This window comes from Acipenser ruthenus, chromosome 43 (assembly GCF_902713425.1).
Source record: "Acipenser ruthenus chromosome 43, fAciRut3.2 maternal haplotype, whole genome shotgun sequence".
Classification (NCBI taxonomy): domain Eukaryota; kingdom Metazoa; phylum Chordata; class Actinopteri; order Acipenseriformes; family Acipenseridae; genus Acipenser; species Acipenser ruthenus.
Window position 1 is genome coordinate 4,512,224 of NC_081231.1, and position 20,993 is coordinate 4,533,216.

Consider the following 20,993-nt stretch of genomic DNA (forward strand, 5'->3'; position numbering starts at 1 on the left):
TCTGCTGGTTGGAACAAATGTTTTGGACAGACTGTATCAGAATGGTGTAGAGAGAGAGGGATGTGATTTCTTGCAAATAGAAGACATTAGTCGTGAGTGTGTCCAGCTTTTCCAACATGTGGCTCAGAGTCACTTGAACGAGGGTAAAGTCAGTCAAGTTAAATTGCTTGGGCGTCGACCTATTTCAATTCCAGCAGGACAGAAAGTTTGTGTTTTTGGTAGTGTGAGAGTCAGAAATATTTCTCAAACTTCATTTTTCATTGAGCAACCTGAAGCCTTTCCATTGCCAGGTGGAATTCTGATTGAGAGAGCCCTCTTAGACATTCCCTATGAGACTTCAAGCAAGATTCCTGTTGTTTTGAGAAACAGTACAAACCACTGCGTTACACTGCAACCCAGACGTGTGATAGCTGAGATGTTTGTCCCTCAGTATGTAATGCCTTTGAGGTCTGAGCATTTTGCAACTTCTTGTAGCACGCAGACTGTAACCAGGAATGATATCCAGAGTAACAATCTGACTTTCAACCTTGAAGGCTCATCCATCCCAGAGGAGTGGAAGAGACGAATCACAGAGAAGCTGAATTCGATGCCAGAAGTGTTTGCTACTGAGGACTTATCTCATGGTCATACCACTGCTGTGAAGCACCGGATACGACTCTCGGATGAAACTCCTTTTAAGGAGCGACCCAGACCCATACATCCTTGTGACAGAGAAGCTGTTAAACAACATCTCAGAGAACTGTTGGATGCAGAAATTATCAGAGAATCTGAAAGCCCCTTTGCATCTCCAATAGTAGTAGTAAAAAAGAAAAATGGTAAGATCAGACTTTGCGTAGACTACAGGAAGCTGAACCAACGAACCATTAAAGATGCTTATGCACTTCCCAATATTGAAGAAGCATTCTCGGCTCTTAGTGGTGCAAAGTGGTTCTCTGTCCTGGATCTCAAATCAGGTTACTACCAGGTTGAGGTTGCAGAAGAAGACAAGCACAAAACAGCTTTTGTGTGCCCATTAGGCTTTTGGGAGTTTAACCGCATGCCCCAAGGTGTTACAAATGCACCAAGCACATTCCAACGCCTAATAGAGAAATGCATGGGAGATCTACATCTAAATGAAGTACTTGTGTTTTTAGATGATAGAATAGTTTTCTCCAAGACATTAGAAGAACATGAGAGCAGACTGCTGAAGGTCTTAACCCGACTCAAAGAGTATGGCTTGAAGTTATCCCCTGACAAATGTCAAATTTTGAAGTCATCTGTGAAATATCTCGGACACATTGCGAGTGCTGATGGGGTTCAAACAGACCCAGAAAAGATCTCCGCTTTGAAAGATTGGCCTCGTCCCAGCAACAAGAAGGAGCTGAAATGTTTTTTAGGCTTTGCAGGCTATTATAGGCGTTTTATTGAGGGGTATTCTACAATAGCAAAGCCACTAAACTGCTTGACTACTGGTTATGTTCCACCTAGAAAGAGAGGAAAGACGTACAAGCGGGACAGGATTCCAACTCCTGTAGGTTCCAACTTACCCCTTGAAGAGCAATGGACTGAAGAGTGTGAATCAGCTTTCAAAGCCCTGATAGACAAATTGACCTCAGCACCTATCCTTGCTTTTGCCAATCCAGAACTCCCATATGTTTTGCACACTGACGCCAGTAGAGATGGACTAGGTGCTGCCCTTTACCAGGAGCAGGATGGGAGACTTCGAGTAATAGCCTATACTAGTAGAGGGTTATCTAAAAGTGAGAGGAACTATCCGGCCCACAAGTTAGAATATTTAGCGCTAAAATGGGCTATTGTTGAGAAGTTTAATGATTATCTATATGGTAATGAATTCACAGTTGTAACAGACAACAACCCCCTAACTTATGTGTTAACCACAGCAAAGCTTGATGCAGCAGGGCATCGCTGGCTAGCAGCTCTGTCAACTTACCGGTTCAACATAAAGTATAGGGCTGGAAACACCAATCAAGATGCCGATGGCTTGTCCAGACGACCTCAAGACCCTCCACCTGAGGACGATGCTTTCTTACAAGAAAAGGGAAGGATTGAAGAATTCAAGCAACGAGTACTAAATGGAGGAGGTGAGACATTTTCTGAAGCGGCTATATCTGCCTTGTGTCAGCGTTATTCTGTGGAATTCATTGAATGTGAGGATTCTCAAGGGTCTGAGATTCCGACATTAGCTGAGTCTTTAGCCGTGAATGCCAGTGCAATACCTGACCGTTTCATTTGCCCAGGACACAATTCCATCCCAGGGATGACCCAAGAAGATTGGCACCGATCCCAAAGAGACGATCCATCTATTGGACGGATTATACATTTCATTGAAACTAAGAGTAAGCCCACCTTCAAGGAGATTAGTACAGAGGCACCAGAAACTAAATTGTTTCTGAGAGAATGGGACAGACTTGAATTGAGGGATGGTGTACTCTTTAGGAGGTGTTTGGACCGAGGAAATGTCAACTACCAATTGGTCTTACCTGAACAGTACAGAGAAAGGGCCCTTGAAGGTGTTCACGATGAAGTAGGTCACCTCGGCTTTGACCGTGCTCTTAATCTCGCTCGTGCCAGATTTTTCTGGCCAAAGATGGCCTCAGCAATAGAGAGAAAATGCCACACATGTGAGCGCTGTGTAAGAAGGAAGGCAAGAGCTGAGAGAGCTGCCCCGATGGTAAACATCCTAACCAGCTACCCCCTTGAACTTGTTTGTATGGATTACCTATCTCTTGAACCTGACAACCACGACACCAGGAATATTCTGGTAATTACCGACCATTTCACAAAGTTCGCTGTAGCAATACCAACTAAAGATCAAAAGGCTAAGACTGTCGCCAAGGCTTTGTGGGAAAATTTCATCGTCCACTATGGTTTCCCAAGTCGACTCCACAGTGATCAAGGGAGAGACTTTGAGTCGCATACCATTAAAGAGCTATGTTCTTTGATTGGAACCCAAAAGGCGAGAACTACACCATATTATCCTCGTGGAAATCCAGTGGAGAGATTCAATAGGACTCTCTTAAGCATGCTGGGAACCTTGGAGGAGAAAGATAAATACCACTGGAGAGACTTTGTCAAACCACTTGTTCATGCATACAATTGCACGAGACATGACACTACAGGTTATTCACCTTATGAGCTGATGTTCGGCAGACAGCCTAGACTTCCTATAGACCTTGTTCTTGGAGTTCAACCAGAGTGTCATGGCTGCAAAACACACTCGGAATATGTGAAGAATCTCAAACAGAGACTGGAAGAAAGCTATGCTTTAGCCTCTGAAAGCTCTCAGAAGATGGGAGAAAGAAATAAAGTCAGATTTGATACGAAAGTCAGAGCAGCAGCCCTTGCTCCTGGTGACCGAGTTTTAGTTCGGAATGTCAATATCAGAGGGAAACACAAGCTTGCTGATAGATGGGAGCCTACCATATGTGTTGTGGTGTAGAGAGTGGCTGATGGTCCAGTCTACATTGTAAGATCAGAGAAAGGTGATAGTCCACATCGCACACTTCAAAGAGATCTTCTCTTACCTTGTGGATACTTACCTTTACCAGAGACGCAAGAGACTGAAACACAGGATGATCAACCTAAGAAAAGGAAGTTGAGATCTAAGGAGAAAACAGGCTTGCAAAGTACAGAAGAGCTATCTGATAGCAGTGAGGATGAAGAGATTATTCTCTTTAGGCCAACTCTAGAGTTCTCTACGAAAAGTCCTTCTTTACCTCATGGCTGTACTGAGAAAGACGAGACCATTAACCAACAGTGCATTTTAAGTAAAGAGTGTGACCAACACACCTTGGCAGAATTAAACCCAGATGCATCCCCATTTGTTCCTAAATCTCCAAGTCCTCCATCGGAAGATCCAGATGAGGTGAATAACGGAGTGCATTCCACTTTGCCTACTGAACTGGTTAATTGGCCAGTGGAACTTGAATGCAATCCTGCAGAACATGATGAATCCCAAGTACAGAGTGTGGGTGAAATCACAGAGTTAGAGGAAGTAACTACTTCTTATTCCGAGCCTCAAGTTGAGGAAGAAGAACATCAACAGGAGATGAATGCTAGTGACCCCACTGAACTTAGAAGGTCCAGTAGAGAAAGACACCAACCTGACCGTTTGTTTTATGAGGAGTTTGGGAAACCTTTGCTGTTAGTTGTTAATTCATTTTTTGAAGGATTAGGAAAAGCTCTTATTCCACCATTGATTAACTTGTCCCAGTATCAGACTCCAAAGCTAAAGTTGCATGCAGAGACTCATGCGGTTTAGAGGGGGAGAATGTAACCCAGGTTATTTTGTGCTTGTGAGACGATCCCTAAGTAACCAGTTTTCATTGCAGTCCGTACTTTATTGATGATCCCTTATAGAAAGAAACGTCTAGAACTTTTTTTCACTTCCCATTCCTTAGCGTGTGGTAAGCAGGAAAAGACAAGAAGGCGGACTAGAGATTAAAATAACAAGAAAAATATTGAAAAATATTGAGTAATTCTTCAAGATTATAGGAAATAGAGTACCAGAGAGATCGGAGAGACTGAAACTGAGCCAAGTTCGAATGGTTTTTTGTCTGATAAAAAAAGAAAATAGAGAATCCTGATGAGTTATGTTTACCGTATGTGTTTTTTCTCTGTATGTAGTATACGCTAGCAACGAAAAGATTAAATATTAAAACCAGTCAGGATATTATAAAAGATATAAGTAAATGAAAAGAAACAAGGGAAAACTTGTATTATTTTTTCTGAATTTTTTATTTAAGAATGTACGTAAAATGCACACAGTACCATGTAACTAGATACAGTAAAGTTTTTTTGTAAAGAAAAAAGAAAGGATATTGCAAACGATATTATTTGTGTATTGGTAGTTTTTTGCTGAGTGCAGATTGCTGTTATTTTTTGGTTCTTGCTTAAAATAAATAATAAAAATGCAGCGGAATGCATTTTTTATAATTTTGTTTTTTTTGAGGATGTATACTATATATGTTTTATGCCTTCAGGAATATACATATATAAATGTATGTATGTAATGAAAAAGAAATAAGATAAAAAAAAAGAAATAAGATTACTAAAAAAAAAAAGTTAACTTTTAAATAAGTTGCAGAAAGATTGTAGTTTTTATCTTTTGTTCTGAATAATAGTAACAAAATGAATGTGATTTGTTTGATATGGATTGATGATATATTAACCGGTTAAAGTGATCTGCATTAAACAAATTGTCCTGTACAATTTTGTACAGGCTGGTTTTTTGTTTTTTGAGATTCAAGAAGATCCCAGAAGTTTGACCGCTACAGTACAACTTCAGCCAACTTCGACTGTCTTCAGTGTCATTCCTGCTTTATGAGCAAGGACAAACCTTGGAAACCAACACTGCTCCAACTTGGCGGGTGGTAGGAAAAGTTGAATAAAGTGCACAAAGACTATTTTTTTTTTTTTTTTGATACTTTATTTTTATTTTATTGAGATCTCAATTCTACTGTTATTGCGCATTGTATTGTTTTTGAAACTGTATTGAAATACAAAGAAAAGTTTTGGCCAACTGATCACATGAGTCCTGTTGTTCATTTGAATTGCTTTCTACCCATTTCTATATATTATTTTTTTTCCTTGAGCATTGAACCCATAGGGTAAAACTGGACTAGATAACCAGCCTCCTTTGAACCTAAGATTCAGATAAAGATTTGATACCTCTATTATAACCGTTGCTTACCTTTAAAAGGTTAAGTACTGTGTTACACAACATTGAAAATGGATAACAGCAAAGCATACGACATGGTTTATTTAGATTTCCAGAAAGCTTTTGACAAAGTCCCGCATAAAAGATTAATTCTCAAACTGAACGCAGTAGGGATTCAAGGAAATGCATGCACATGGATTAGGGCGTGGTTAACAGGTAGAAAACAGAAAGTACTGATTAGAGGAGAAACCTCGAAATGGAGTGAGGTAACCAGTGGTGTACCACAGGGATCAGTATTAGGTCCTCTGCTATTCCTAATCTACATTCACTGGGCGTGAGCTGGGGGGGGGAAGGATAAGGCAGAAGAAGTAGCAAGGAGCAGTTAGTAGGACAGAATGTGGTCACCGACTGGGGCCGACGCTGTCGACATCCCAGGGGCGGAGGACCCGGCAACCGGAAACAGGATAGAAAAGAGGTCACCGACTGGGGCCGACGCTGTTGACATCCCAGGGGCGGAGGACCCGGCAACCGGAAACAGGATAGAAAAGAGGTCACCGACTGGGGCCGACGCTGTCGACATCCCAGGGGCGGAGGACCCGGCAACCGGAAACAGGATAGAAAAGAGGTCACCGACTGGGGCCGACGCTGTTGACATCCCAGGGGCGGAGGACCCGGCAACCTGAAAACACATATGAGGGTTATGACTTGGAAAGCCGCCCCTCGGGAGGAGATGAGAGAGGTACCCAGCATCTGAGGCTTCTGTAAGGGGCACTCGTAAAACCCCTGATTGGCTGAGACATCACGCTGCCTGGGACCTGAAAATAAGGACAAAGCATTGAGGTTAGTATAGGACTCGGCACGAGTGACCACGTCCTGAAGAGAGGCAGAATAGAAGAGAGCCTCGAGTGAGATGAGCGCAGGAGCTGCGACAGAGCAGAGTTTGGCCCGGGGTCCGCTCTGACTCACGCGGTGAGAACCCCTGAAGGTAAGGGAGGCGGCTGCCTAGCCCTGAGGTCGGGGAAGTGAGCCTCACTTGCCCCCCAAAGGACGGACCCCCGGCGCCTCACGAAAACTCCCACACTGTGAGACAAACAAGACAAGCACATGCCAACGCATAAAACATACACAAAAGACCAGAATGACAAACAGGACGAACAGAGGGAGATTAGTAAATTTGTTAGTAGGATGCGACTATGTGTATACCTGCCGCTCAGTGGAGAGGAAAAAACCCCTTGAGGCAGATTAGGGGAAAACCTCTGGTGGCCCCGGCGAACAGGTAGCCCCCACTCCGGGCATGCTAGCGATTTTAAAATGGGCTGCAACTATATCGGAGGAGATGAATGAACGTAATAAATCTACTGCAGAAGAGGACCAGCGGCCCATGGTCTTGATCAGACTGTGGTTGATGCTGGCTCTTGCAGCGGAGGTAGCTGCACCTATACGAAATGAATGAGGAGAATAGCTGAGGAGGGAGGCCTGCTCTAGAAAGGAGGGTGGAGAGGTGGGCTGATTAGGAGATCTTCGTCGCTGCAGGGAAGCTTGAAGCTGAAGAAACTGTGTATTCTGAGCTTCTGAGGAAGCCGAAGAAGGCTGTGAGTGATGTTGGCCCTCGCAGCAGAGGGGGCTGTGCCTACGGAATGATTGGGGGGGGGGGAGGCCCGCTCTGGAGGCGAGGTAGGTTGGAATCCAGTGACGAGTGATCCTAGGAGCGAGAGAAATCAATGAGGGGGTGGAGTAGAGGAGGGAGGCTTGCTCTGGAGGGTGGCAGGTGGGTTGTGAACCAGCGATGAGTGATGATAGGAGCGAGAGGAATCAATGAACTGAGGGTTCTGGGGAGGGGGGGGGTTCTTGCTGGGGAGATACCTTGCTGATGAAAGGGGCAGATAGGGGACTCTTCTTGACAGCTGAATGGACTAACCACGTTGAAATTGATCCCTCTTGGAGGTACGACCGAATGGTGAAGTAAATTAGAAGCAGAAGAAACTGCGAGTTCTGAACGTAATAATCTACTGCGGAAGAGGACCAGCGGCCCATGGTCTTGATCAGACTGTGGTTGATGCTGGCTCTTGCAGCGGAGGTAGCTGCACCTATACGAAATGAATGGGGAGAATACAGCTGAGGAGGGAGGCCTGCTCTAGAAAGGAGGGTGGAGAGGTTGGCTGATTAGGAGATCTTCGTTGCTGCAGGGAAGCTTGAAGCTGAAGGAACTGTGAAGTCTGAGCTTCTGAGGAAGCCGAAGAAGGCCGAGAAGCAGATGAGATACCTTGACATTGAAAATAAGGGTCAGATAGGGGAATCTGCTTGACAGCTGAATTAACTGACCGCGCTGAAATGGATCCGTCTGGAGGTACACAACTGAATGATGGAGTAAATTAGAACTGTGAATTCTGAGCTCCTAAGGAGACCGAAGAGGGCTCAGATGCAGATGATCTCCATAGGTAGATCCTTGTATGGGGAGAAGTGGCGTTTCAGAAGAGTAGAATGAGCAAACTGAGAATGGTCATTGATGCGGACAGCAGGAAGGTGAGGCAGAAGGGAAGGCTCTTAAGAATCAGCTGTTAGGCAGATGGTCTCCATGAGGAGATCTTCGTAAGGGGACAAGCAAACTTTCCAAAGAGTAGAGATGAGTGAATGGAGAATGTCTGTTGATATGGGCAGGCGGGAAGGTGCAGCGGGGGGGGGGGGGGGAACTTTGAAGATTCCGCAAAGAGTCAGACAAACTACTGGTATGGAGAGAATGGTGGGAAGAAAAAATCCCTAGCTGGACGATGAAAGCCGTGATCTGGTTTGATTTGAAGGAATAGGATGAATCTGATTCTGGCACAGAACGTTTAAAACACTGACCAAGCTGTACAATATGAAGCTGTCGAAGGAGGGAGAGAGCTGCAGATATGAAATGCTGAGCAGATTGAAGGAGGTTACTGAGAGTATGATTCAGTCAAATGACAGCTGGTGAAGCTGGTGAATCGGGGGGTGGGGGGTGGGGGGGCACGCAGCAGACGGGACCAGTCGACGGAACTTGAATACTAAAAGTGGAGGCCGAAGGGGAGCTGGAACTGACAGTTGAGGTAGCAGCTGGAACTGAACGAACGTGTGTAAATCGACTGCTGGGGAAGCTCAGCACGCTTTGTGCTCCATTTACTGGAGTGGAGGGCAGAGATGAGATGTTGACTATCCTATGTGTCAGTGAATACGGGATCGATCTGCGGTCTGCTACTATCATGTCTGCTTGAAATGGAAAAGGTGAACTCACATTGAGAGACTGGGTTTCACAACTCCAGTTATTCTCCTAGAGTGGAACTCCTTAACTCATAAACAAGACAGATTTCCAGTCTCACCGCGTCTCTCACCATGTATTAATGCTGTAATATTTGAGAGGATGTGTGGACATATGAATAGATTTCTGAGAAAGACAAGCACCTCGTATTTTTGATTAGATGGGGATTAGCATTAGCCTTGACTGCGGAATGCTTCCACGATCTGCGTATTGGAGGAAAGCGGAAGCGTTGGAAGATCTGGAGTAGTGCAGTGTCACAAAGACGGCCGGAGTGGGTGGCGTCAGACCAGAAGCAGGGAGTAAACAGACAGAGACTTGGGGTTTTGGTGGAGCTGAGCGAATGGTTTCGCTCAGCATTTAATAAAACAGCACAGAAAATAAAAGGTTTGAACAGACAAAAACAGGACACGGCACTGGTAGCCAAAAGAAACATATAAACAAAACGGACTAAACACTTAACAAACGGTGCACGGAGACAAACAAACACGGTGAGTACAAACAACTATTATATTTACGATCTTACTTTCAATTACTCCTCTCTCTCTCACCCGTTCTCCACTCCCGAACACCTAACCCTGAGTGCAAGAAATGTGCGTCTATATATACTATTGTGCTGGGATTCAATTACTAATTAATTATTCACTTGAATCCCAGCACGTGAATTAATTCTGTGCAACCCCGTGCTCACATATTACATTTAACCAGCACGTGAAGTGATTTGTGCTCTCCTCGTGCCTAAATACAAATCTACACTTTTTAAATACACGTGAAACACAGACCCGTTTATATCCCGTGTACCAATCTATACACCAACATTTACACACGCATGTAACATACAACACATAAATGCACACAGGGGCGGGGCGCATTGCCACATATACCCCCCCTTGTGCGCAGCACACATGGCCTCAACGGCCACCTCCCCCCTTAAAAATCCAGCAGTCCAGGACAAAGTCTCGGGCTGGGAAGGGAGGCTTCAGTGGGCCCATGGCTGGCCATGCTGTCAGCACCCCTGCCGGTAGTGGCACGGCTGACAGCCTGTTGGTCCCGTCCTGCAGCGAAAAAGCTGCGGGGGCAGGTGGTCCCCCGACCTCCCCCTTCTTCGTAGCCGGCAGCTCCCTCCTGTGGGGCTCCGGCCACAAGAACTCCTGCAGCGAAACTGCTGCTGGGGAAAGTGGTCTCCAGACCTCGTCCCCCTTCTTTGTAGCCGGTAGATCCCTTTGGTGGGGCTCCGACCACAGTACTGCCGGCAGCGAAGAAGCTGCAGTGGGAGCAGGTCTCCGGACCTCCCCCACGATCTCCGGCAGCGAAACTGCTGCAGTGGGAGCAGGTCTCCGGACCTCCCCCACGATCTCCGGCAGTGAAACTGCTGCAGTGGGAGCAGGTCTCCGGACCTCCCCCACGATCTCCGGCAGCGAAACTGCTGCAGTGGGAGCAGGTCTCCTGACCTCCCCCACGATCTCCGGCAGCGAAACTGCTGCTGGGGTTGGTGGTCTCCAGACCTCCTCCCCCTTCTTCGTGGCCGACAGCTCCCCTTTCTGGGGCTCCGGCCACCGTACTCCCCGTGGTGGAGGTATGGGAAGCAGAGACAGCTCCTGCTGTTCTGCTTCTGGCAGTGGCAGAGGCAGAGGCAGCTCCTCTGCTCCTGGAAGTGGCAGAGGCAGCTCCTGCTCCTCTGCTCCTGGAAGTGGCAGAGGCAGCTCCTGCTCCTTTGCTCCTGCCGGTGTAGGTGGCGGAGGCAGAGGCAGCTCCGGCTGCTCTGCTCCTGCCGATGTAGGTGGCGGAGGCAGAGGCAGCTCCTGCTCCTCTGCTCCTGGAAGTGGCAGAGGCAGCTCCGGCTGCTCTGCTCCTGCCGGTGAAGGTGGGAGCAGCGTGTAGTCTCCTGCCGATGGAGGTGGGAGCAGCGTGTAGTCTCCCCCTTTTTCAGGGGACTGGTGCTGCTCTGCCTCTCTTGCAGCGGACTGGTGCGGCTCTGCTTCTGAAGGGGAAACCAGCAGGCATTCTTCCTCTGCTGGTTGTGCTGGGGAAACCAGCAGGCATTCTTCCTCTGCTGGTTGGGCTGGGGAAACCAGCAGGCATTCTTCCTCTGCTGGTTGGGCTGGGGAAACCAGCAGGCATTCTTCCTCTGCTGGTTGTGCTGGGGAAACCAGCAGGCATTCTTCCTCTGCTGGTTGTGCTGGGGAAACCAGCAGGCATTCTACCTCTGCTGGTTGTGATGGGGAAACCAGCAGGCATTCTTGCTCTGCTGGTGAAGGTGGGAACAGCTGCCTCTCAGGCTTCGGATTCCCGCGGTCCCCCCGTCTGGGCGCTGGACGCTCGCGGTCCCCCCGTCTGGGCGCTGGTTCCTCCTCTTCATACTGGGTGGGGCATATGGCTAACGTGTGCCCATAAACCCCACAGCCAGGGCATAACTCTGCTGCGAGGTTCTTTAAAAAAACCTCCCAGCCATCATCCTCGACCTCCTCCCTTTTGGGCTGTGGACGCCCCGACTCCTCCCTTTTGGGCTGTGGACACTCGGGTTCCCCCCACTCAGGCGTAGGACGTTCGGGTTCCTCCCACTCAGGCGTAGGACGTTCGGGTTCCTCCCACTCAGGCGTAGGACGTTCGGGTTCCTCCCACTCAGGCGTAGGACGTTCGGGTTCCTCCCACTCAGGCGTAGGACGTTCGGGTTCCTCCCACTCAGGCGTAGGACGCTCAGGCTCCTCCCACTCAGGCGTAGGACGCTCAGGCTCCTCCTACTCGGGCTGTGGACGCTCAGGCTCCTCCCACTCGGGCTGTGGACGCTCAGGCTCCTCCCACTCGGGCTGTGGACGCTCAGGCTCCTCCCGCTCAGGTACTGGAGAGGGCAGCGACTGCTCCTCTCCCTCTTGCTCACTGGAAGGCATCCCTCCCATGTCTGCAGCTAGGTAACCCAGCACCACAATGGTGAGGTCACGAACGGATGCCGGGTTGTGCTGTTGCTCCCAGTCCTCCCATCGTTTCCCATCTCGCATCTGCAGTGCGTGAATAACCATGGGGAGGTCACTGGCGAAGTTCCCCTCGGGGTGCACCAGCCAGTCCCATATTTCCCGGGACGGTGGGGAACCCGGTGGCAGTGGGGGTAGAGGGGTGGCTACTTCCCCGTTGTGGCTGTCCTCCTCCCAGCCCGGCATGCAGGATGAGGGCTGCAGCTGTTGTTGCTGCTGCTGCTTCTGCTGCTTCCTGCAGCTCTTTCTTCCCATCCTCGCTTTACTATTTATTTATTTATTTTTTTTTTTTTTTTTTTTTTTTTCACAAAACCCCCTCTCCTGGTCTGACGCTTGGAGGCGCTATTATCCCACGATGACACCACGTGTCACAAAGACGGCCGGAGTGGGTGGCGTCAGACCAGACAGGGAGTAAACAGACAGAGACTTGGGGTTTTGGTGGAGCTGAGCGAATGGTTTCGCTCAGCATTTAATAAAACAGCACAGAAAATAAAAGGTTTGAACAGACAAAAACAGGACACGGCACTGGTAGCCAAAAGAAACATATAAACAAAACGGACTAAACACTTAACAAACGGTGCACGGAGACAAACAAACACGGTGAGTACAAACAACTATTATATTTACGATCTTACTTTCAATTACTCCTCTCTCTCTCACCCGTTCTCCACTCCCGAACACCTAACCCTGAGTGCAAGAAATGTGCGTCTATATATACTATTGTGCTGGGATTCAATTACTAATTAATTATTCACTTGAATCCCAGCACGTGAATTAATTCTGTGCAACCCCGTGCTCACATATTACATTTAACCAGCACGTGAAGTGATTTGTGCTCTCCTCGTGCCTAAATACAAATCTACACTTTTTAAATACACGTGAAACACAGACCCGTTTATATCCCGTGTACCAATCTATACACCAACATTTACACACGCACGTAACATACAACACATAAATGCACACAGGGGCGGGGCGCATTGCCACATGCAGGTACAGATTTAGACTGAACTAAAGCAACTTGCATGCTATAATAGTGAGTAGATCTGAAGAGGGAGCAGAGATCTGCTGCAGTGAGGAGCAATTAACAGTAGAGGACGGGATCTGCTGAACGGTGCAGAGATCTGAGGAAGTAAACAAAAAAGTGCTGTCAATAATGAGCGGTGGTCTGCTGTAGAGAGAGAGAGAGAGAGAGAGAGAGAGATCTGCTGAAGCAGTGATCTGTTATTGTGAATGGTGGACTGCCATTGGTAGAGCATGGTGGTCTGCTGCAGAACGCAGATATCTGCTGAAGCAGGGATCTGTAATAGTGAATGGTGGATTGCCATCGGTAGTGTGATAATCTGCTGTAGAGCACAGACATCTGCTGAATGTGGTGGATATTGGACTGTGAGTTAAAGTGATTTAGATGAAGCCAGAGATGGAGAATACATAGAGCTGAGGCCGCTGTAGAACCTAAGAGGAGGAAGAATCCGCTGCTCTGAGGCTGTTGAAAAATCTATTGATTTGGTCGGGAGCAGTCCGCCTCAAAGGGGCGGGGGGAGGGGGGGGGTAAGAGTTGAAATTGAAGAATGTCATTTGATATAGATAGACAGGGGATGAGGCAGGAGGGGGAACTCCCGAGAATCCATCCGAGTGAGAACTGCGGGAATAGATAGAAAAGCTGTAGTGTCCGAGCTTTGCAGCGAAACCAAACTGGTTTAATGTATAGAGAGAGAGCTTGTGGTATTATACTGCCATCCAGAGGTTATGATTGGAATTACATCATTGACTTGAGTGAATCAGGGTAGAATCTATGAAGTTATTACGATTAAAATCCTTGTCTATGTAGAACAACATTTGCTTATTCCTTTAGATTTGAATAATAAATATTCTAGACATGTTTAGGACAGATAGTCATGAATATAAATAAGTTAACACAGTATTTAGATGTCATGGTTCGGCGCGTTGAATTCGTCTCCGCCAGTTGTGAAAGCGCAGCAACAGGAAGCCGGAAGAATGCAGTGCTGAGGCGCAGAGCACGCAGAGCCTGATGAAGCTGCCTGGTCACCATGACGACTTACCACTCCCCGCAGTCACTCAATAAGGGCGTTGCCGTGGTAACCATAGTCTGTGAGGCGCCGGTGGAAAAGTTACAGTACAATAGTGTCGTTGGAGAATGTTGTGACTAGTCAAGTCACGAGCCGCCATTGGTTAAAAATGGAGTTTGGAATGGGCTGGATACGTCTTTAAAAGGTTGAACGTAGCTGATGGAGGTCCAGGGCAGGATCTTCTAATGGAACGGTAATTGTGCTGGCTCTGTGGGAGCAGGGGAGGGGCGTCTGATTGCAGGCGAGGAGTAAAGAAAGATTCCGCCGACAAAACTTCGTAGTAGAATTAAATAGAGCTAAGGTAAGGCAATCGCAGACAACGGGAATGTCGATGTCATGTCGAAGGAGCTTGAAAGTTTAACGGAGGACCAGACTTTCTGATAAGGTTGCAGACAAGTTGAGTAATGAAGCTGCGCTTTGGACGGCTATGATGCCGAGGTGGAGACTGGATGGAACAGGAAAGAGTAACGTTGGAGCTCTTGGAGCCGAAAAGAGAAGCTGAATGAAAAGAAAGATCACCTGAGCAGGTAAGAAAATGATTGATAATATCTTGGCAGCGATGTGCAGAGAAACGACCTGCGTGAGCGAGGCAACGAAGTTTAGATATTAGCGGTGAAGCACGAAACGACGGCGTCTGAGCGTTTGCTAAAAAAAACGAAACACTAGACAGAAAAGGTGCAGGTGATCAGGTCTTAAATAGTTAATAGAAACTAATTAACGGGAGATTAGAAAATTGAAAGATTAGAGATTAGCGGCCCCCCCAGCTCCACGCCCCCCGAACCTCGCAAGCTAACATTTAATGATTTAGACTCTGATATAGTAAGCAAACTCGTTAGATTTGCAGACGACACAAAAATAGGAGGAGTGGCAGACACTGTTGAAGCAGCAAAGGTCATTCAAAATGATCTAGACAGCATTCAAAATTGGGCAGACACATGGCAAATGAAATTTAATAGAGAAAAGTGTAAAGTATTACATGCGGGCAATAAAAATGTGCATTATAAATATCATATGGGAGATAGTGAAATTGAAGAAGGGAACTATGAAAAAGACCTAGGAGTTTATGTTGACTCAGAAATGTCTTCATCTAGACAATGTGGGGAAGCTATAAAAAAGGCTAAATTTGGATATATTGTGAGAAGTGTTGAATTTAAATCAAGGGAAGTAATGTTAAAACTCTACAATGCATTAGTAAGACCTCACCTAGAATATTGTGTTCAGTTCTGGTCACCTCGTTACAAAAAGGATATTGCTGCTCTAGAAAGAGTGCAAAGAAGAGCAACCAGAATTATCCCGGGTTTAAAAGGCATGTCGTATGCAGACAGGCTAAAAGAATAGAATCTATTCAGTCTTGAACAAAGAAGACTACGTGGCGATCTGATTCAAACATTCAAAATCCTAAAAGTTATAAACAATGTCAACCCAGGGGACTTCTTTGACCTGAAAAAAGGCACTTTTTTACACAGAGAATTGTGAGGGTCTGGAACCAACTCCCCAGTAATGTTGTTGAAGCTGACACCCTGGGATCCTTCAAGAAGCTGCTTGATGAGATTCTGGGATCAATAAGCTACTAACAACCAAACGAGCAAGATGGGCTGAATGGCCTCCTCTCGTTTGTAAACTTTCTTATGTTCTTATGTTCTTATTATTATTGTTGACTTAAAACAGTCGCAAATGAGTCATGGAAAAGAGATCTACTGAAAAATGAATTGAAAGCAAGTCAACAGCCCTTTTTAATCTGTGAAAATAACACAGATTAATTGTACTGTAACGCGCATTCTTGTGCTAAACTCTTAGCCTTTCAGATACGTTTCTGCAATATTAAGCAAAAATGTCATAATAATAATAAACAAAGCATTGCACACAATTACAATCCTGCCCAGTAACAGATTGAGTGTGTCAGAGCAGTCAGTTACAATTAGACAATATAAACCCAATATGAAGCTGATGGAAGTTGAATGAATAAAGAGAGAGACGCTTACTTCAGGTCTTGTCAGTGGGATGTGCAGCACAGCTCTAGTGCTCTAGTCACTCGCTCTGACCGTCTCCTCAGTGAATGTGTCCTTTCTTCTCTTCAGGTGACAGCCGTTAGCAGCCACTCCACATCTGATAATGTGTTGAAATGTTTAGTTTAGTTCAAGGAGAACAGAGATTTATTTTATAATTAATATATTATCATATAATCATAATGCATTATTGTTGCCATTCTTTTTTACTGCACACCTCCCAGCACTAAAGCCATGAGAAAGATGTACTGTGTCATTGGTTAATGCAGGGCAAATAGAGGGAGGGACATTGGGATACTGCTCAATATGACCGCGCCTCTTTCAAGCACACGTGGTCACTGGCAGTGTCACTGTGATACTGCTCAATATGACCACGCCTCTTTCAAGCACACATGTTCACTGACAGTGTCACTGTGATACTGCTCAATATGACCACGCCTCTTTCAAGCACACGTGTTCACTGGCATTGTCACTGTGATACTGCTCAATATGACCGCGCCTCTTTCAAGCACACGTGTTCACTGGCAGTGTCACTGTGATACTGCTCAATATGACCGCGCCTCTTTCAAGCACACGTGTTCACTGGCAGTGTCACTGTGATACTGCTCAATATGACCGCGCCTCTTTCAAGCACACGTGTTCACTGTGTTCACTGTGATTTTTGCGTCTGTGAGCCCCATGCCAATGGCTGCACAACAATTCATCCCCAATAAAATAATAAAAATAATAATAATATTAATAATAAATAACAATGTGAACTTACAGTTGTTAAGTACAGTACTGCAGAAAGGACGAGATTAGACAGAATGAAATTAAACTGCGACAGAACAGGCTTAAAATTGCAATACTTTAAACTGCAGCGATGCACATTCTAACTCCTTCCATTTCTTCAGTGTATATAAATTGCTAATTTATACAGACATTTCAATGTCCGTTGCTGTTTTGTAATTCGGTGTTACTAAAAATGAACACACAACAGGAAGATAATTATTAGTTTTGCTCAAATTCTTACACCAAAAAATAAATAAACCGAGCCAGTAGCTATGCCATGGTTCAAGCAGCAGCTCTGTGTTATGAAAAGCATAGGAGAGATAACATAATAGTGAACGAAATGCAATCTTGAGAAGTGCATCGATTTCTGTTTTTGTTTATTGATGTGTAATACATTTTCACTACCTTACGTAGTTCTGTTTTTTAACTAGTAAAACGTGTGCTTTCATGAAAGGGGTTAGAATGTGTGTGCTTAAAAACAGCACAGCTTTTCTCCCCCTGAATCGAGTGTCCTGCAATGCACCATAACAAAACTGAAAATCCTTTGCAACTGTAAATTTCCAAAACTGTGAAGCTATATAAAGCCTCTCAAATGTAAACATGTAACATTGTGTACCTCCAGCTGTTCATCATTGTGATGCAGAGCACTCTCCATTGTCTGACCAAGTTTATTTCGAGTTTCTTTTTTCAAAGCCGCGCTGTTTGTACAGGGTTTGTAACAGCGGTTAGCAAACTACACAGTAGACCGAACAACCCATTTGACCACTATCATTATAAAACTGCAGCCATGGGTAAATCTTCAGCCAGTTTGCCTGAAAATCTATCTTTAACTTTCCCTTCACTGACATTTCTTATAGTGCTGTTGTATCACTAAGGCTGTATCTAAGTCTCTAGTCTAATCTATGTATTTGTAGGCTCCTATCAAGTGCCGTTCTGCACGCGTGTGGAATGTTAGCAAAAAGAAAGGGGTGTGTGCGAAAATTAACTAGCCTTTAAAATAAGAACGGAAACGAGGGTAAACAAGCAGAGCAGACAGACAGGCAGGCAGGCAGGCAGGCAGGCAGACAGACAGACAATGAAGGCTGCGGGAGACCTGGACAGACACACACCTATACTGGTTATACCCCATTGATGGAGGTGGTATAATTGTTTATGAGTTTGCTGTCGGTCCGAATTGCTGTGTATTTAAAATACTGTACCTGGCTGTTAAACAGCCCGTGGTTGTATGAACCACTACAGACTTTGATATCTGGCACTCTCTATGGGAGTCTGTAAACAACTAATCCACTGATGTGTTAGTTGGGAGACTGTGGGTGAAGTTAAGCTTGTAACTTTTTCTTTTTGTCTTGAGTCTGGGTGTGTGCGTGTGTCAGTCTCCCGGAAGTCTTGTGCGCTGCTCTTGGGGAGAAAGCGTGCACGCTTTGGTGTTAGGCTATGACTGGGGGGTGGGGGGGCGGGGATTGAGTTATGTAATAAAATATTGTGTTACCATATATTTGCGCAACACAGTGTCAACTATAGATTACCATGCTAATGCCTACTCTCATTGAACAAGAATAGTACTGGTGACTGTTGTAGCGCGGTTCATTCATTCTTTTCTTCTCTTTGGTGTGAATCCCCATTATTATTATTATTATTACTATGGGTGTTATTGTTATTATAAGTACTAATAGGATTTGTTTGAGTCTTTGCAGTGTGATATTTATTTGTTTCACAGAGCACACATTGTTTGGTAGTTAATAATCACTGGTGTTGCCTACTATTCTGGTCCAATGAGTTGTTTGCCTGGTGATACTTATTAGCATTGAATTTTGTTTAGAATTACCTTTTTGCTGCTAGTGGACATTGGCTGGTGTTTAATTTTATACTTAACTACCTTGTTGTTACTATTTGTAACTCCTCTGTATTGGATCCTGCATATACAAGCTACCTCACTGCTGCTAATTGTTATCAACCTGTATTGCACTTGTCTTCAACTCCCTTGTTGCTGCTATCTGTAACTTTTCTGTGTTGGATTTTGCATGTATAAACTGTCTCACTCTTGCCAGGGTTAGAAACTAACAATATTGTGCTACTAGTCTATTTGTAACGTTTCTGTATGGTATTTTGCATGTATAAACTGCCTCCCTGTTGCCAGTTGCTCCCTATCTGTATTGTATTTGCCTTTAACCATCTTCTTGCTGCTATTTGTAACGTTTCTGTATTGGATTTTGCATGTATAAACTGTTATATTTTACATTGTGGTGGTCTGTTTGTTCCTGCTCAGTATAGATTTCTGCTCTATAAAGACAAACCTGTGTTTTAAGTAATTTATTAAATCTAAAACTAATCTCTGAAGGTGCAGTATATCCCTATAGTGAAGCGCCCTTGTCTGGTCCTCGCTCGCGGGACCCTACATATCAGTCAGTGGTGTGGGAGTGAGTTTAGTAAAAAGACCCGGAGTATTCACTTTCTTACCAAGGTACCCGTTGTATTTTTTCATTAGGAAAGTTTGTTTTTTAAATTGGATTTTTATGCCACTTTATTTTTACAATGGGAAAGTTACCTTTTATTTTTGTAACAATTAGGGCATGAGTCACCCAGAAAACATTGATTTGTGCTTGTTTAAATTAACATTTCAACATAATAGGCTCTCTGTTTATTTTTTGTTGTTTTATGACCGAGTATGAAATCGCCTTGGTGCCCTTGGGTTGGATTTATGTTTTGTCTTTCTGCCCCCTAGAACTGCCTTGGTGCCCCTGAATCTTCACGCCCAACGAAGGTAACATTGCATTGCCCTTCATGATCTGAACTTCATGCCCTGCTTGTATCAAAATAAATATATGTGCTTACTATAAAAACATGTTTCTTTCACTTAGCCATATTAAAAACCCTGTGTGACGCTCCACAGCACGAGTTTGGAACTGAGGTCTCCCTCAGTGTTTTAAATGATACCAGCAGAATAAAACTAGTGAAGGAAACAAAGCTACACTTCATTGAAAGTATGTTTAAAAGTGATTTCAAACACATTAAAAAGCACAGAAAGCCAGTTTCCCATGCGTGTTCAGGTAAGTGTGAAACAATGCAATATGCTCAGTATTGACGTTTTGGAAATCGCTCCTGTTACAATCATTACGGTACACTTTAACGCACTCTCCAGTTACTGAAATAATAATTATTTAATAATAAACATATTTGACCTCGTTTTTAAAAATTCACGATCCACGATTGCTATGCTCTAACTTCCACGCTGTCTCAGGAATAGAGAAAAAACACAGACGACAAAAATATCTACACCGCCAGACAACATTTACCGGATAGATGGTTTCAAAACAACCTATTTGTCAGCACTGGGCCCGCGGCACGGAGACTGTAACTGGGGATGTGAATAAAAACAAACGCGCTGGCACAGCCACGCCGCTTCACAAATACAACACACACACACATAAAAACAACGCGCTCCTACCACACTACAACCCGGACCTTTCAAAGTAATATACATATTTTACAAATTAATAAAGACTCACTTACCGCCTCTCTCCTCTCCCTCAGTGTCTGAACGGGTCTGTCTCCCACAGAACGAGGAATATACCAATCACAAAATACAAACCGATCAGCGCGGTTTAACAATTCATCTAATATGAACCGCAACAGGAAATTGTCATATCGGATACCTTTTAATTAAAAATGAACATTATTTTCAATTGTAACACCGTTAATTAACTGTTTGTAGCTCTAGTTTTTCCAATGAATACAATTTTAATTCAGGTAACTCCCTCCCCATGCCGGAGTTGGTATAGTCCCCTTTATCAACAGGGACGCAGGGAGTTTTTCGCAGATTTATACTCTGTTTTGTGTACCGGTACTGCTATTTCCCGTCCTCTTCTTCAGAGCGAGATGTTCAAACACTAACGATATACCCCTGATAATGTTTTTTAGAAGTATATTGGGTTAATTCAAGTAGAGCGCCGTTGTCACAAACAGATCCACAATGGCGCAGGCATGGGCGCAGTTTCATCGCTTTCTCTTCGCTAGTCTTGGAGGTTCAGGGCGTGTGACCTTGTTTTTGGTAAATACAGCACAGGGTCGCAGAAAGGTCATTCTTTACGAGTAAACTTCCAGGCAGTAACCTCTGCTATTTCTACCCCATGCTTTTATTTAGTTTCTCTTAAACTGTATTATTGTCTCCTATTCTTTATACAGAATATATACAGAGGACTTGAAATACAGTATATTACTCATCTG

At 44.9% G+C, this 20,993-nt stretch overlaps 1 protein-coding gene across 3 annotated transcripts in view; it reads right to left on the minus strand.

Annotated features, from left to right (window-relative positions):
- Positions 1–20,993, minus strand: part of LOC117971457 (zinc finger protein 624-like) — a 183,008-nt gene that overhangs the window by 11,956 nt on the left and 150,059 nt on the right. Inside the window, exons 1-3 of one of the 3 annotated variants that reach the window (XR_009311492.1) lie at positions 20,280–20,762; positions 15,975–16,098; positions 1,911–6,474 (exon numbers count right to left, since the gene is read on the minus strand). The gene's annotated coding sequence lies outside the window, so the exon portion shown is untranslated. Of the gene's footprint in view, positions 1–1,910; positions 6,475–15,974; positions 16,099–20,279; positions 20,763–20,993 lie in introns of those variants that run through there. The other 2 variants (XM_059011906.1, XM_059011907.1) reach the window with 2 other exon arrangements.